Source organism: Mytilus trossulus, chromosome 9 (assembly GCF_036588685.1).
Source record: "Mytilus trossulus isolate FHL-02 chromosome 9, PNRI_Mtr1.1.1.hap1, whole genome shotgun sequence".
Taxonomy (NCBI): Eukaryota; Metazoa; Mollusca; class Bivalvia; order Mytilida; family Mytilidae; genus Mytilus; species Mytilus trossulus.
This window is the reverse complement of record NC_086381.1, coordinates 16,537,876-16,556,959: the sequence shown is the minus strand read 5'-3', so window position 1 is coordinate 16,556,959 and position 19,084 is coordinate 16,537,876. Positions and strand designations below refer to the sequence as shown.

The 19,084-nt window shown below is 32.0% G+C and overlaps 1 pseudogene; it reads left to right on the top strand.

Annotated features, from left to right (window-relative positions):
- Positions 1-19,084, top strand: part of LOC134684333 (uncharacterized) — a 285,814-nt pseudogene that overhangs the window by 251,636 nt on the left and 15,094 nt on the right.

The window sequence follows — 19,084 nt, the reverse complement described above, 5'->3', positions numbered from 1 at the left end:
GCAAGGTTTAAAAAGTTTGATATGGTCTCATTTATTTGGTTTTCAGATAAAAATTATGGTTCACTTTTATACTGTATAGTATCGAAAAATTGATTTGTAAAAGTAGTTCCTGATTTCTGCAGGTATATTCTGGGAGTCATGGAGTCTGTATATGAAACCATTCTAACTTCTCTTTTATTTAAGGCACTGACAAATCAGGTGAATGTGGAATGACCTATCACAAGTTTACTGTAGATATAACACCACCACAGTCTGGCCACATCAAAGCAGGGCCTTATTATGATATGGTAAAACTTTTTGTAGAGTACTTTTTACTTGTAGACTCAAAAAAAATACTGTGTTCTTCCTTTTAAAATGCATTTAGTGGTTAAACATCTTACAAAGTTTATCCAAATCATTTTGCAAAGAATTCTCCTCAAACTCGGTCTTAGGTGCTAGGGCTATCTTAAACTAGCAGTAAGGTGAGTTTTTCTTTTTTTTTTCAGTTTTTTTTGGCTCTAGTTAAAGTCCTCAATTTGACTTTGGGATAATAATAAAAAACAACAACAACAACAATAAAAGTTCTCATAACTTTTGCTTTTTTGTGTGCACAAGCACCAAAATATTTATCAAAATACAAGATATTTAGATATTATCTCTGCCCTTTACTACACTTTTTCTTATTTAAAGTAAAAAATAATTTCTTAAAAGGTTATTTGAGAATAGGCAATCCAGAGGCATAGGGCAGGGTTGTCAGGTCAGTGATCTTTAATTAAAAATGTTTCTCAATTTATCAGACAATCTTATTGTTGATAAAAAGAATTTACACTATGTACAAACCCATCCTCATTGCTCAGGGGTTTACGCAGTATATATTGGACGAGTGATGTAGTCTTTCGGACTACCGGATGTTATTAAGGACACTTCTGTTCTTTCCATGACTACCTTTCGAATACATGCGCAATAGCTATGACCACTTTTCAAATGCATGCGCAATAGCTTACTAATCTGTTGAATATGCATTAGCATCTTAAGTTGCTATAGAGATATTTTACGTATGATCTGAAATTTATATAATACTTTCTTGCACACGATAATAAGCTGCTAATATTAACCTACATGCGTAGTATTTTAATTAGTCAAACGATGTAACCAGCTGTGCTAGATATGAGATAATATTTCATGTAAACAATGCGCTTTATATTCTGAACAAGAATAATTAAAAATAAAAGCTTTAGAAAGAGTTTTAGTAGCATTTTATTTTAGATTTTACGTTAAGTGAAGATGTACATGTTTTTTATACTGAAATTAAAGGGAAGTCTTTCTTGCATATGATTAAATTACAGTTTTGTTTTTTTTTGGTGTTAAATGTTGCAACTTTAATAAAAAAGAAATGGTTATTAAAAATAAAATTAAATAGATATTAAAAAGAAAAAAGAAAATATTTTGAACGAGAACATAAAAAATAAAATCTTTAAAAAAAGTATTAGCACTTTTTGAAATTTTACGTCTAGGATAGACCAAGGACATGGAAATCATAAATACGTGCCTCAAATAGGTGTAAAAACGAGGATTTTTCAAAAAAAAAAATCATTTATTGAAAATAACGTTAAAATTAATTATGAAAGTTATGTCCGTATTTATTTTCATTAATATTGCAAATTTAAAGTTATTTTCTTTGTTTAAATATTGCATCATTATTTACTTTTTTTTTTAAAACAAGGAGGTCACATAATAACCTCTGAATCCTTTTCGTCATTAAAATGCGACTGATAAGTATAGATATTCAATATGAAAAAGGGGGAAATAACCGTGACTGAAATCTAAATCTAAAATTTGTTTAAAAAAAATACACATTTGACCATGCAGATGTAAGAAATGATACTTCAAGCAATGAAACTACGAATTAAATGTGCCACTTTCATTACGACTGATAACCTAAAAATGAATCGTGCATGCATTTTTAGCAGACTTAACCAGGTCGGCGATAAGATATCGAATATAAAAAAGAAGATATGGTTTGGTGTCAATGAGACAACTATCTACAAGAAACCAAAATAACACAGAAGTACAAACTATGGGTCTCCGTACGGCCTTCAACAACAGACAAAGCACGTACCGCATAGTCGGCTATAAAAGGCCCCGAAAAGACAATGTAAAATAATCAGTCAAAAAAGAAAACTAACAAAGTCCGTATCATCGTATGCGTAACTTAGTTGCTCACCAGAGGACGCTACGCAAGCATTTAAACCCACGTTCCATAAGTTTGAAGTACGTTGAAAAGCAAAGGTATACGCTTGGTGAACGCTTTTCCTTCAGGAAAATTTTAATGAAACCTAAAAAATTTCATTAAGCTCAAGCGTTTGTCAAGCATATACCTGTAAACTGCACGTACATAATATACACTCTGCACGAGCGTTGAAAATGCTACAGATAAGTTTGAGACATGTTAAGGGCACATTGCATACAAAAATACTCGTCGCCTTAAAGCTTTCATTCAGGAGAAGAAGTCCGATACGGATGAAACTTCATCAAACCTACAGAAGATATTACACCCTCTCCAACCATGCAACATGGGACAAGACATAGAAGTACAGGAACTACTCCCATTAGTTTGAGCTGTACAAGATCTACAAAAATATCCCGCCTGCATCAAAGGTGCATAGGATCGACCATGGTCCAGCACTAATGTTACAAGTATCAACCAGAGTTACAATGACGTGGTAGTAAGTCTTTAAAGGCCACCCAGCGGCCTCCAAAAATGAAAAAAAAATCTATTTAGGCGGCTATTAAATGCCCCGACCATTAAGATTTAAAAACAAAAACCAAACAAAACTAAATAGCCTTCTTGATAACAAAATAATTTATGAAAAAAACTTAACCGACATGAATTATGAACAACAACCACTGTACTACATGTTCCTGGCTTTAGAATGGACATTGGTACATAAACAATGTGGTGGCCATAAACCCAACCCTCCCTAATGAACCAAACCTTAAGGACAACACATCACAAGAAAAAACCTGTTAAATATCAGTTGCAATTTGCGTCCCTAAAAATATGGGTAAGGTGCACAATAATCACTTACATAAAAACAATAGACACAAATCACTGAAATAATCGCACTTACCGAAAGCTATTTCAAAGCTAGTGAACATGTAGACGAACCAGTGGGCATAGACGGACTGGTAAACATGTAAACAGACGGGCGAATGTGACAGACCTATTGACAAACATTCACATATAGACAGACCTGCAGTCGGGAATGTAGGAAGAAAGACTAGGAGAAACGCATAGGTAAGCTTTACGCACACCCATTACACGTTTTAGGTCGTTGTGCACACGATACAGATATGATTGACAGGTTGAATGCATCAAATTTACTAGCGTATTGGTAGCGTGCATGATTTTTTTTACCACGGCTGACGTACGTCGGATCTATATGTTGATGTGTCTTATGCACACCAAAAGTAATATAAAACAATACATCTTTATTAAACAATTATCTAATATATATATAATGCCAAAACAAGCATTTGGGTTTACAATTGCATTTCTTTTTTTAAAGAATGCAACTTGTTTCTTTTTAGCCTGTAACCTATACCCCAGATAACTCAACAATATCGGTGACCTGGAAGGACTTTATTGACCTTGAATCTGACATAGATACATTTGAAGTATCACTGTGGAGGAATTCGTCATGTGACAGTGATAGTACAGAGGAGTTAGTAGTTGACTGGATAGAGCTGACCAGTAATTATACACAGTACGACTTTGTGGAACTGGAACTTAAGGTATATGTAGTACATAATTGTATTGGTAAGGGTAAATATAAACACTGTGACTTTGTTATCTGGAGAGCGTTGTTGTAGACTTGATAGAACTGACCAGTTATTATATACAATATGACTTTGTTGAGTATGATGTTAAGATTTGTATCACATAAATCCAGTTGATGTGCTGAAGCCATTAAATTTGGCTTTATACTTTGTTGTACAATGACCTGCTGCTGCAGTTTTACATCATGATGATGACTGAAGAGTTAATTTGTTTTTATTGAAAATTTTATAAAAGCCAGTTGAATATTTAAATTTTGCAAGTGAACAGATTTACTAAAAAGAAATCATGAATTTTGAATACTGTTTTAGTTAAAGCATTATTTAGAGGCTTTAAAGTGCCTGCAGCACTCTGCATTTTTATTTCACTGCCTGAAGTGAAATTGCTCAAAAACATATAAATCGGGATTGGGAACACCTCTACAGACAATGTTTCCTGTTTGCCTTAAAGGCCAAGTGAGCTTTTCCCATCACTTGGCATCCGGCGTCCGTTGTCCGTCGTCTTTGTCCTGCGTCCATCGTCGTTAACTTTTACAAAAATCTTCTCCTCTGAAACTGCTGGGCCAAATTAAACCAAACTTGGCCACAATCATCATTGATGTATCTAGTTTAAAATTTGTGTTTTTTGACCTGGCCAACCAACCAAGATGGCCACCAGGGCTAAAAATAGAACATGGAGGTTAAATGCAGTTTTTGGTTATTACTCAAAAACCAAAGCATTAAGAGCAAATCTGACAAGAGGTAAAATTGTTTATCTGGTCAAGATCTATCTGCCCTGAAATTTTTAGATGAATCGTACAACTCGTTGTTAGGTTGCTGCCCCTAAATTGGTAATTTTAAGGAAATTTTGCTGTTTTGGGTTATTATCTTGAATATTATTATAGATAGAGATAAACTGTAAACAGCAATAATGTTCAGCAATTTAAGACTCAAAAATAAGTCAAAATGACCAAAATGGTCAATTGACCCCCTAAGAAGTTATTGTCCTTTATAATCAATTTTTAACAATTTTCATAAAATTTGTAAATTTTTACTAACATTTTCCACTGAAACTTCACGGACAAGTTCATAATAGATAGAGATAATTGTAAGCAGCAAGAATGTTCAGTAAAGTAAGATGTACAAGACAAGTTCATTATAGATAGAGATAATTGTAAGCAGCAAGAATGTTCAGTAAAGTAAGATGTACAAACACATCACAATCACCTAAACACAATTTTGTCATGAACTGTCTGCTTCCTTTGTTTAATTCACATATACTAAGGTGAGCGACACAGGCTCTTTAGAGCCTCTAGTTTATCCCAGAACCTCTAATCATTATGTTTGTATAGCCAAAAATGATATATTCACTTATATTAATAGTTATTATATTATACATTATACATTTTTATATTTGATGTTACCATTCTTGCAGAAAAACATTCCCTATACAGTAAGGTTCAAGGTGACCAATCAAGCAGGCCTTTTTATCCTACAAGAAACCTCTCCAGTTCTGTTTGATGTCTCACAACCATCCATTGGTAAAGTGGTGGATGGAAAAGATTTCTTAGATGATCAAGTCTGGTTTAGTTCATCTACAACAGCTACAGGTATGAGCTCAATATCTTTTGAAATGAGCTGAGTTGGATAGAAATCAACCTTATGCAAATGAATATCAAGTCATCTGTTTACTTATTTTGGGGATGAACAAATTCTTTGCATATTCTGTTTCTGTTTGGAAATTGAATGGTATAAGAACCCTACAAAACAGTTTATCTTTTCTTTCATATTTGTATGTTTCGAAATCAATCACAGTCTTATACATGTACATGAAAACATGCATTTGCATAAGGTCAATTTCTATCGGATGCATCTCATTTGTAAATATATCAACTAGAAAATTTCTTCTGAATATGCAGGTATTTTAAAAAAAATTTAAGAAAATAAGCATTCATTTTCAGACTTTTATTTTGATTTTTTCTGTTCTTTGTTACTCCTTTACATTCAAATTATTTATGCTGGTAAAAAAAATCCTGCCACTTACACTTGAGTATTTTTACAGGATCCTTGCTTCATTTGGCTAGCCCATTTGGTCCAGCTTGTCCATCAAGAAGCATATCTATGGTCAATGATCCAAAGTGGACAGAACTCCAACAGATTGGTCTGAGGGATCCCAGTGGACAGAAATGGTCACTTATCCATCGTACAGAGAATGTTGACCGACTTGTCTATGATGATACGGTGACCATCAAGCTGGGCAGAGACAATCAAAAAGAACAGATGTTTACTGGGGCATTATACAGATCAGCTGACTATGAAAATGGAGGCACTTACTCTGTATGTACTAAGTAAAATCTTAACATCTCATGTTTGCTGATCAGGATCATATTAAATATTCAAATCGAGTTATTTACCTTTTTTATTTTTAATTTCCAAATATTTTGTTTTTAAAATATCAGAGCCTCTGAATTAGTTTATTTTTAAACAGTCAAGATCAGATTCATATAGGAGTTTGTATGTATTTTCCTTGACTTAGTTGTATCGATTTTCCTCACATTTTTGGATATTTCCTCTTGTTCTGAGTGTAGAGCCTCTTGAATCAAAATGCTGAATATATCACTTGTGATCTTCATGTATATGAACTACCAGTGTTTAGGACAATGGTATGTGAAAATTTTCCAAAATGCTTTTCATTTTCTTTATGGAATTCTTAAGAATATATTCATTGATATAAGAATAGATTTACAAAGACCTCACGGTGACCATGAAAAGCTGATTCAATGATCTAATTTTTATACTACAGATATCGTTAAAAGCTGCTGGAGGTGAAGGGATAGGTGTTACTGGTATAATGTTATGGGACGGACCAGAGGATGGGATAGCTACCTATGACTATAAAGAGGAGGCAGATTGGACCGAGTCTGTGGCCCAGTGCTGCTTGTTAGATATCATACCGAAAGTAAGTCATATTTGCCTTTGAATATTTAATGGATTATTTCATGGGCAAAATATGCTTGTTGCAAACACTAGAAATTTAGATAATCATTATACATTTGTTATCTCACTTGCAGTGAATCAAAACTTTTATAGGTATTTTTTCCTCAGATGACACATCAGTAGTTGTCAAAATCAAAGTTTAACTTTTGAATCCTTTCAATTTTGCAATTTTGTTTTATGAATATATAGTGGTTTAAAGTCATAAGAAACCTCAAATAAAAAAAAATAATGCATATGTTTTTTATAACTCAATTGATAGTTTTCATTATAAAACTTATGTACATATACTTTTTTCTGAAGAAAATTCTTTAATTTATTCATATTTAGAAGAAGTTTACTTTATTTTAATTGCTTGCTTCCAGCAACCAATTCCCCCGACATATTTTCCGTATGCAAAGTGACCTCAGTGTGACCCATCTCGTAAAAATCCGGTGATCACAAAACGCATAGATGTCCTTAAACTATTATCTGAATTTACTTGTTAAACACATGCTCTCTTTCCATGCTTTTTTGTTTATTTTTTGTCGATTGTTGACAAACAGGTGACCATCGTTAAACTTCGGCTTCAAAACACAAACTTTAATTACCTGCCATATTTTCACAACAACACTGACTGATTGAAAAAAAAATGACGATTATACAAAATTTACATGAAAAAAATGATAAATTCGTGCACAGAAGACTAAGTTTATGATGTTTGTATGCATTAGTTCAAGATTTGGAAGAACATAATTTTTCACGGTCACTCGTTTCTTATGACTTTAAAATAAAAATAACAGGTGTGCTAAATAAACTTACCTGGTACTAAGGTGAGCTACATGATTCATACAGTTTTATCTGACCAATTTGAATTTCAGTACTTTGCTAATCTTTTACTGTAATAGCATTTAAGGTAAAACTCTAATAAAGCTAGTCAATTGCAAGAAAAGTAGTCATTATTTTTATGTGTTTTGGTGAAAAAATTTGGCAGTTCAGAATTGATAAAAAATCCCAAACAATGAACTTGATTATAAGTTATACACCTATTCAAGTGTAGCACTAATGTATATGAAGTAAATACTTACTATAGATAGTTTCTCTTTTATTCAGGAATGCTGGAAAGTTATAAACTGTACTACATACCTGAATAGTAAATACTTCAACTCAACAGTACCTACTGCCTCACCCACCACTACTACCATGACCCCCCAGAACATCACAGACCCACCCTACCATGTGGTAAATAAACCTGATGGAAGTGTAGTAGACACACCTATGGACACAAGTGTACCTATAGCACAGTCATCTTGTGGAATACAAATATTCTCTGGTAAATCAGGATTGTCAGGTAATAAATCAGGTAAGTCATTGTCGTCGTCCGAATTCTTTTAGTTTTCGCACTCTAACTTTAGTAAAAGTGAATAGAAATCTATGAAATTTTAACACAAGGTTAATGACCACAAAAGGAAGGTTGGATTGATTTTGGGAGTTTTGATCCCAACATTTTAGGAATAAGGGGCCAAAAAGGGCCCAAATAAGCATTTTCTTGGTTTTCGCACCATAACTTTAGTATAAGTAAATAGAAATCTATGAAATTTAAACACAAGGTTTATGACCACAAAAGGAAGGTTGGTATTGATTTTTGGAGTTTTGGTCCTAACAGTATAGTAATAAGGGGCCAAAAAGGGGTCCAAATAAGCATTTTTCTTGTTTTTTCCCACCATAACTTTAGTATAAGTATATAGAAATCTATGAAATTTAAACACAAGGTTTATGACCATAAAGGGAAGGTTGGTATTGATTTTGGGAGTTTTGGTCCTAACAGTTTAGGAATAAGGGGCCCAAAGGGTCCAAAATTAAACTTTGTTTGATTTCATCATAAATTGAATAATTGGGGTTCTTTGATATGCCGAATCTAACTGTGTATGTAGATTTTTAATTTTTGGTCCCGTTTTCAAATTGGTCTACATTAAGGTTCAAAGGGTCCAAAATTAAACGTAGTTTGATTTTGACAAAAATTGAATTCTTTGGGTTCTTTGATATGCTGAATCCAAACATGTACTTAGATTTATGATTATGGGCCCAGTTTTCAAGTTGGTCCAAATCAGGATCTAAAATTATTATATTAAGTATTGTGCAATAGCAAGAAATTTTCAATTGCACAGTACTCAGCAATAACAAGAAATCTTCAATAGCACAGTATTGTGCAATAGCAAGAAATTTTCAATTGCACAGTATTACGCAATATCAAGAAATCATCAATTGCACAGTATTGTGCAATAGCAAGTATTTTCAATTGCACAGTATTGCGCAATAGCAAGAAATATTTAATTGCACAATATTGTGCAATAGCAAGAATTTCAATTGGAGTTATCTTTCTTTATACAGAATAGGTAGTTGAATCAACTTAAATCATTGTTTTATACAATATACAATGTATATTCACTTTTACTACCAACTGATAAATTAAAACAATCTTTACCATTCAGTGATAACAAGCACTTTTTTACATTTCAATATATTTTATGATGTATTTAAACGAGTAATTATTGTTGCAAACTCCATAAGAAATTTGAATTGAGATCAGTTTTGGATTAAAGGATAGGGGGATGTGAAAAAAAAATTGGGGTTCAAACATTTTTTTGAGAGGATTAATATTCAACAGCATAGTGAATTGCTCAAAGGCAAAACAAAAATTTTAAGTTCATTAGACCACATTCATTCTGTGTCAGAAACCTATGCTGTGTCAACTATTTAATCACAATCCAAATTTAGAGCTGAATCCAGCTTGAATGTTGTGTCCATACTTGTTTAATTTTTAAATTGATCAATTGTAATTGCATTTGATGATCAGTATGCCCCTGCCATCACCAGAGAAAACATAAAGTGTTTCTCTTGTCCGTATGTACATTGGTTGTTCAGCAATTTGGTTTCTGTTCTCTAAATTAAGTTTGTCCCAAACAAATATTATGAAACCTCAACGCAATTTGTGTTACCACAAATCACAGATAAAGTCTAAATTTGGGTGGCTTCACTTGTACCATTCTTAAGTTATTCTCCTTTATAACCTTATAGTCCTTAAGCCTAGGCATCATCTGTGTCCCGTGGACACATTCTATATTTATTCATGAGTGTAAGATATTGGAAATGATATTGTTCAACAGAAACAGCTACATCTTGAATTTACCAGAGTTCTAACTGCTTTGAAGAGCATTATGACAAAGCAGTTACTGGGGAGGTAATGACTTGCTATTAAATGTAAAATTTTATTTCACAACGTCAAACTGTGACACATCAGGAAAAGATGCATTTTTTCAACTGTTATATTATATTTAAATTGATTTACAACTACATGGACCTCTCTTTTTGAAAATGGCATTAGGTTTGATTACGTATGAAATTATTTGCAGCAATTTTAATGAAAAAGTCAACAATGATTTTTTTTTAATTTGATAAATACACCCCATAAAATGCTGTTATTTTCCTAAACTCCTGAAAGTTTCATAGTTTTTATTATTTGACAGTCAAAATAAAAAATAAAACAAATTTTGTAATTTTTTCTAATACCTGTAACGTTGTTATGTACATGATGTCATAGAAAATACTTTTAAAATAAAATTAATCTGTAAAAGACTATGATAGGGCATTTAGTATAATGAATTAAATATCACATAGCTGAGAGGGTGGTAGAGCAGATTGGTACCCCTCGAAAAAGCATTGTCAACCTGCTTTCTCAACAATGTTTTCTCAGGGTAACAATCTGCACTATCACCCTCTCAGCTATGTGTTATTTATATAATGTATATATCAGTCAGACAGCAACCATTCAACAGAGACAAAGAATTAATCATGTTTTCATTCTATGCTAGGTTGCAGAATGCCCTCTTGGTTTTCAGTATCCGTTCATAAATTTATTGCATGAAATAATGTTGCTGCAGCAGTTGTAGAATAATACCTCATTCTGCAAGGAAATATAAAAAAAAGTGTACTTTATGATTATTATGCCAAAATATTCAAATGTGTTTTGTTGAATAAAAATTGATCATTTACATATTTGTCATAGGTGACATTGTAACATGGTGTAGAACATTCAACGACACTTTTCGAGTCATGAAAACATCTACACCGGTCAACTTTGACCCTTCTGCTAGTTTCCATAGATACAGAATCAAGATAAGTGCTGAGAAGAATGAAGCTGTAGATGTAAGATTTAATTACACTATTCATAATAACTAGTGTAGAAATTGGATACTGTAAAAGCAAAAATTTAAGTTTGGGTTTTAATTTTGTAAAAGAACGGCTTAAAATTAGAACCCCAACAACATTTTTGAAAAAGAAAGTTACTTTTGCATTTTTTAAATCACAAAATTTGATCTCCTTGAAGTTAAATTTAGAGACAAAACCACAAAATGAAGTGTACTTAGGTACTCTGGGTAAGTACATGCGTCTGAAAATTACTTTCTCTATGTATCTATTAAATTCTGTCGTGAATTTTAAAAATGGTACATCATACACAGAAGTGAATTCAGAAATGTCACCTGTCTAACATGTTCTAAGACGTTATAAAGTAAATAAACCATTGGTATTTAGAAAAGTGATTTCAGTCTTTTGTTTTGTAGCTGAACTGGTGCATGACAGTACATGTGGACGAAGATCAGTTGACGAGACTTTGTGGAATAGTTCCACTAAATGATTCCACTAAATTGGTCCTACACGTGTGGAACAGAGACAACTATGTGCCAGATATAACTGACATGTTTAATGTATTCTCTACCAAGGCATACTTCAAAGATCTAGTCATGCCTCCTGCACCAGGATCATTGTGTCGCTATGGTGATCCCTTTAGAGGAGGAACCAATCCAATCCTCCGATATGAAGTGGGAATTGGCAGTGACAAGTTGTTGACGGACATTGCACCATTTAGAGAAGTTATAAAACCATGCATTCCCTGCTATGGGGAATGTTCTAAATATAACTGTGATTCAACCTGTGATGCTAATGAATATGTAGATATGACCTTCACCCTAAACAATCTTGACTTGAAATCTGTTGCTGTGGTAACCAATGACACAGGACATCAAATCAACAGAACATTAATATATTTCTTCACAGGTAAGTAAAAATCAAAGCTTTTTAAATTTGAATTTTTTTGTTTGTATATTCAGATATATGACAAATAACATTATTTATCACAGTGGTCAAGATGTTTGATATTTGAACATTTGCTGGCACAAAAATATTGCCTTAAAAATGATAGATGATAATATTTAGGTTATTTTTATGAAAACAAATATAAGAATGAATCTTCATAGATGTTCCTGCATTTTTTTTTTGATGAGAGACATAATTGCATATCAGTTTTTTTAAATTGTATTTTTGAAGAGGTATAGAGTGTTTACAGACTTTAATTGAACAGTCTATAATAAGTATTTGCTCCTATCACCAAGCACTAGTCAATTAAAAGTAAAAGGAAATATATCTGTAGGTCATGTCAAGTATAAAGATGTGTATCTTTTTATTCCTATGGCATGTGTTATTATACATGTGTTATTATATTGACAAGAAATCATTTTAAACCATAAACTTTTTATTATATCTTTGCAAAATATTTACACTCAATAGGTATTTCTTTAATTTCTAGTAAAGGCAGTTCTTGGCTCTGGAATCAATAAAATGGCCTCATCTGATGGCTTCTATATTGATATGACCCCACCAATATTTGACCCTGATGTCATGACCCAGATATATATAGATGTATCACAGGGAGAATTTACACCAGTGGTTTACCAGGCTTCAAACAGTACCATCAAAGCATTCTGGAGATGTTTGGACGAGGAAAGTTCTGTTAAGGTAATATCTGATAAACACATAAAATTGAGAATGGAAATGGGGAATGTGTCAAAGAGACAACAATCCGATCATAGAGCAGTCACCAATGGGTCTTCAATGCAGCAAGAAACTCCCGCACATGGAATAGTCCTTCAGCTGGCTCCTAAACAAATATATATATACTAGTTCAGTGATGATGAACGTCATACCAAACTCATACATTCATTTAAAGGGTGAAGAAATAAAAAAAAAATATTTAGATCTGACAAAAGGCAACCACATTCTACATTTCTGACTTTAAAAGTTTTTTTTTTAGACTGTTTTTGCTGTTATGTTTCATTGTTATTAAGCAAATATTGACAACAATAGAAACAAGATTCCCTATCTTTATTCCTTAGCTGTTTCATTGATTGTATACTGAAATAGTGAACTTCAAATTACTATACAATGACAATAACTTGCATTTGTCTCGATGAATAACAACACAGATATTTGGTCCAAAACCACAATTGTTGTCCCTTGATTTTCGTTGTCCACGAGTATAGTCCCTAATGTTGACAGTGGGTTACTTGCCATTAATTTTTATACAATTTACAAATTTATTTCTCCATGTTTAATGCTTGAAATTGCAAGTAGGGAGATGAAATTACAGTGTAAAAAAATTTGTGTCCAGAGTTTTAAAGAAAAGTAGTGATTTGGTCCAGCTGAAAAAGGTTAATGATTAGCACTTCAGAAGCTGCCAAAAGATTTCAAGACGCCCTAAACATAAAATTGCCATATATTGAGTTAGAACAAATGAAGTTTTCTATAATTTTGATATGATTTGTCCCAAAAGTAGTACAACACACTGTAAAAATTTCATTGAGAAAGCGCAGGTTAGATTTTTTTAATGTTCATTTATGTTTTAAAAGAAATGTACTATAAAATGATAATGGTCTCGGAACTATTTATCAATTTTGTAGCGGATTTTTTTTTATGTTACAAATGCTTTTTATGATCCTTATATGTGGAAGTAACTCTCACCTTTCATTTCTTTTTAAAGACTTTTTTTTTTACTCTACATGAGCAAAAAAAATTGAAAATGATTGAAAATATACTGTTTTGCACTTAGGAAACTTGCCTACGGGAGTTTCTTGTTTTATTAACTACTAGAAGTATATTAAAAATGTTGTTATCTTTATCAATATCTTACCTATAGTTTATCTTATGAATATATTTTCAGGAAAGTTTCTGGGCTATTGGTAATACAACAGGTGGAGAAGAACTACAAGCCTTTACATCTGTAGGCCTGAATGCTTCAGCTATAAATAGTTCATTTGAAGGCATATTACAACATAACCATACATACTATGTCTCTATCAGATGTGTAAATGGTGGAGGACAGGCAACACAATGGAATGATACTACAGGTCAGATAGGAGCTTTAATTGTTACATGTATAATAGATATGAATAAAAGGTCAAGTCTTAGCCAAAATAGTCAGATGCTTCATAATGATGATTTAAAAAAAGGAAAAATCACTTTGAAGATTTGAAAATTTTTGGTAAATGTACAGACAGCAGATCATGAAATATAGGGAACTTGCTGTATGTCATATGTCAGAAGGACAATTATTTGGAATATTGATTTATGTGTAAACTTCTTACATAATGGTAGTTCTATAGAATAACAGATCTGACTTTCCCTATATAGAAATATTTTATTTGAAAAAGAAAAGATAGACCCTTTCAGATTTCTTATTCTGTTCTTTATTTAAGATAGAAATTAATTCTTTTTTTAAATTATATTTAGAATTTTGAATTTAACATATATTCCATAACGTATAAAATTTCAGGAGTGACCATCTTATTGGAACCACCATTGGTAGATGATATAAACAATACAATACCAGGTGCTACAGAATTCCCCCACCCTGTCACACCCTCTGATGCTAAGGAAAGTACAGATCCAACTAGTATAGGGTTTACCTTTACTGTCAGTGAGGATAAATCAGTCACAAGATATGGTAAGACATTGACTTGACCACTTTTCAGGAGTTAGACTTACAACATAAGATAGAACTATTACCAAAACCTACAGGTGTCTGTCCTGGTAGCATGTTTATGTTTAACATTGTATAAACATACAACTACACATGATGATTTTATGAGAATAGAAGACCCTGCTCGTCAAAAGTTTTAATAGCAATCAATATGGATTAATAGAATACATAATTAAGTTGATTATAAAAAAGAAGATTTGGTATGATTGCCAATGAGATGATGCCTTCAACAATGAGCAAACTCTATTGTGGTTAAACTATTCTAGGTTCTATTAAACCATTAAATGATAATTGTTGACAGCTGTGAAATCTAGCAGTACCAATGCATAGAATTTAATTTAACCTTAGACTAATTATTCATATTAAGTTTGAAAGGAGCAATTTTCATAACTTATTCAACGTATGGATTTTGTAGATATGTGTATTGGGACATCAGAAGACAATGATGACATTTTCCCTTGTATGTGGGTAGGATATAATATATCTGGCTCTGCTATAATAAAACATGGTTGGCTTTACATAAATGATCATAAAATCAGACTATTATCAGAACTACGTCCTAACGATAACAATGCATCAGACACAAGTACCAATGTTTTCCACATGGAACCAGGTAGGACCCTGTTCATGACAATGAGGGTCTGTAATGAAGCCGTGCTGTGTACCAACAAATCTCTGGGCTCTATCACCATCACCAATAAAAAGGCAGTGTTACAGACATCTGTTCATGGAGAAGCCATTAAATTGGTCCATTCATTCTCATCCAATTCTACACGGAGAAAGAGAAGTGTGGATGTACTTAGTATAATTACACCTGATGGTATGTCCAACACTGTTAATTCAGACATTATTTGGAGGCCATTAGTAATGAGAATTATGCAAATAGCTAAGTATCGCAATAAATAGAACTGCATGGCATTTTGATAAATAAAATATAGATCTGTATGTAAATTTTTCTTAAATAACAATAATTAAACTTGCATTCTATTTAATTTTGAAAAATGCAAGCAATAATTTTAAGGCTGATTTAAACATAATAAGACAGGTATCTTATATGATAAGAAAGCTAAGTTAATCTTTCTCTAGTTGTCTTTTTCAGTATAAAATTAATTATTTATAGCTTCTTCATATCTACATGGCAGAGGACAATCAAAATTATTTTGCAAAAAAGAAGTTAAAGTCTTAGCTCCAAATTATGGATAGTTGTCTTGTAAGCAATCATACCACACTTTCAAATGTTTCTGTTGAAACATTAATTAAAACTGACCTAATGTTGTAGAACTTAAGCCAGGACAGAGTATAATGATGCAACCACTAGAGGAAAAAGACTTGATAACAGACTATAGGTCAGACTCATCTCCTCACTTCCAGCCCTACATTGTCAACCCAGATACCACATCGGATATGGTGGAAAGATTATTATATAAAAGGTATGCAATTGGACTTGGTTGTAAGTGTTGTTCTTAAATTATTTGTGCTCATTCAAAATTCTGAAAAAATTGCAATGTGAATGATCAAATCAAAACATTCAACTGGTTCAACATTTTAACCAACTGCTGTCAAATCATCAAAGTTTAAAGTGATAAGATAATGCATACTTACAACTCTCTAAGACTATAATTTCACATAATAAGATACCCTGGCAAATGTCACAAAACTATCTGCCTTAAGGAATATTATACACAATGGCTGTAATTTCCTTAAAAAATTCATATCAGGTATCCAGAAAATGTATATAGATTGAATAATCAAATACTTATCCTTAGTTTTTATAATCCTGAGTTTGGATAATCCACCTTTATATCCACAAATTATGTAGGGGAACATCATCTGTTTTGTTGTGTAATGTATGAGGCAGACAAAAAAGGTTTGAGTTTGGCTGTAGAAAATTGCTATATTTATAGTTTTGATTTAATAATTTCATTTCCTCCAACATAATACAATCAAATAAAAAAGCTTTGAGTATATCCTTGTCTTTTTGGTGTTAAAAGATTTACTCTTATATAGAAATCCTAGTATGTATAGAATATGATTTTAAGTTTTCTGTTTGGAAATTTTAAAATTGAAATCACAATTATGGAATGAAAATCTTAAACTACAGATGTATGAAAGGCAATACAAATCAGTTAAAAGTCTGTTTAAGACTAAACAAGTTTGTCTGTTTATTATTTGTTTTATATTTCAGGCCACTGCACAATTTTTATTCCTTTGCACTGGTACCTATTGGACATCTGTCAATGCCAGGACCAGTAAATATCACATTTAATGACTTAGTTGGTGATAATGATGAAAATAAGACAGCACTTTTACATTGGAACCCTAGTAAGAATAACATTTAACTATCATATTCATAATATCAGATGGTGTTAACTGTCAAGTCTTTGGAATAAAGTAAATATTATTTTTAGGATTTTTTTTCGTGATTCTGAGGTCATAATTTGTTTCTTTAGTCGAAAGAATAAGTAAGCTAGTGTATTGCAACAACCAATGCAATCAAACCTACCAGTAGGTTAAATGTCTATTTTAATGTTTAATTCTAAATATTTCAATTAAATTACTTAATTAGACATCAGAGAATTTTATCCAGGAATAAGGTACATGTATTATAAAGCTGTGATTCTTAGTTCAACATGAAAAACTTGATCTTTATAACTTTTGGGGTGTGGTTCCACAATTGTTGCAGTATGACACTTGGTTACAATAGTCATATTATATGAAACATAATACAAGTAATTATTCATGAAGCTAATGAGTTCAAATTGTATTTAATCATAATAGAACAAAAAACTCGGATTTTTTAAAACTTGTTTTTGTGTTTCAGTTATGCAGCAATGGGAGATAACTAGTAGAACATGTGGTCAGGATTCAGAGGTTGTCAATGGAGACGGAACTATAACTGTTATGGTAACATTATTCACATTAGCTGATTGTATAAATGTTGTATATTATTTCTACTTGATGTGATATGCATGTTTTATCTTTTATCTATATTATTTTGATATCAAAGTTTATGTCAGACTGTATTATATTTTGGTGTTACAATACTTTTTATTTTAATATGATGTGTTTCAGGGGATATAGAAATATTTTAGCCTGTCTGTGTGTTGATCAAGTCTTGTTAGTGCTCTCATGTGAACAATTCTTGCCATATTTTTATAAAACTTGTATCATAGGTTTATATCACCTACACCTCAAACAAGTTAAAAAATTTGTGTAGATCAAATATTCATGAAAAAAGTCATGCCCCTTTATTAATTACATTTGAAATTGCATTGGTTTTGCTTTTATGACTTCATTTCCCTTATGTATTTGAAAAATTTTAAAGGACATAAAAGTTGCCCTTGAATAGATAACATTTGTGCAACACAGGGGACATTGGAACTCTATTCTGTTATTCTTTTTTTAATTTGGTTAGGAAAAAATGGGTCAAGGGATTACACATCTAGAATAAATAGAAATTGAAGAAAACTGTCATTTCAGCCTAAATTTTCTCATTACCAGGGTGTTAAAGAGTGAGCCTCTTCTATTATGCATGCATCACCCATGATGTGAATCTACACTAGGTCAAAATGTAACAATGGGAATATGACAAAAGGTCAAATTTCAGAACTTAGTCATCTAAGACTGTTTTAACATGTCACTAGTGTATTGCTGACCAAAAAAAAAAATATTTAGTGTTGATTTTAGTCTTTAATCTTCCTCATAAATCTGTTATAGCAGTTTTTGAGGAAGAAGCAAGCCCCTGCTAATAAAATCTTTCTTAAACTGTACTTTTCCTTTAATCAAAGACATTAGATTGATATTGATTTATAATTTAAAATCAATTGCCTTCATTGTAGATTTGTAATACATGGATTGACCATGATAACAAACAGGACAAGTCCAACCGGAAGAAGAGATCTGCTGAAGTTACAACTCCTTACCTGTCAACAGAAACCCAGTTTATACTGGTATCCCTCAGTAAAGGAATCTATAATTCCCCACCTTGGCTCACCAGTTCAGATAATGTTACTATGGAAGAAGATTCAGGTTTGTGAAAGCATCAGTATATGTAAAATTTTAAAACAACTACCAGAGGTGTATCATGTGTAGGTTTCCTGTTATATCTTCTTTATTTTGCTTTTGGGTAGCAGAACACACTTAATTGTGATTTTTTTTTATTGTTACCAATTTTAATGGATTATGGAAAAATTGTATTATTGTTGATATTTGATTTTGTGGTTTTAAAAAAGTTTCTAGACCAGCCTATAGAGAATGTAAACTTTGTTGAACATTTATTGCCAACCAAATGAAACATTTCCAAAGACTCATCTCCTCTTGGTCAAGGTATTTAATCTTTAGTCAGTGCTATTGTCCCATTGAAATAGGACATTAAAATCTCAAGAACCATTATCATTCTAACATCATTGATAAAATTGAACCAATCAAAAAAGACTGGATTTG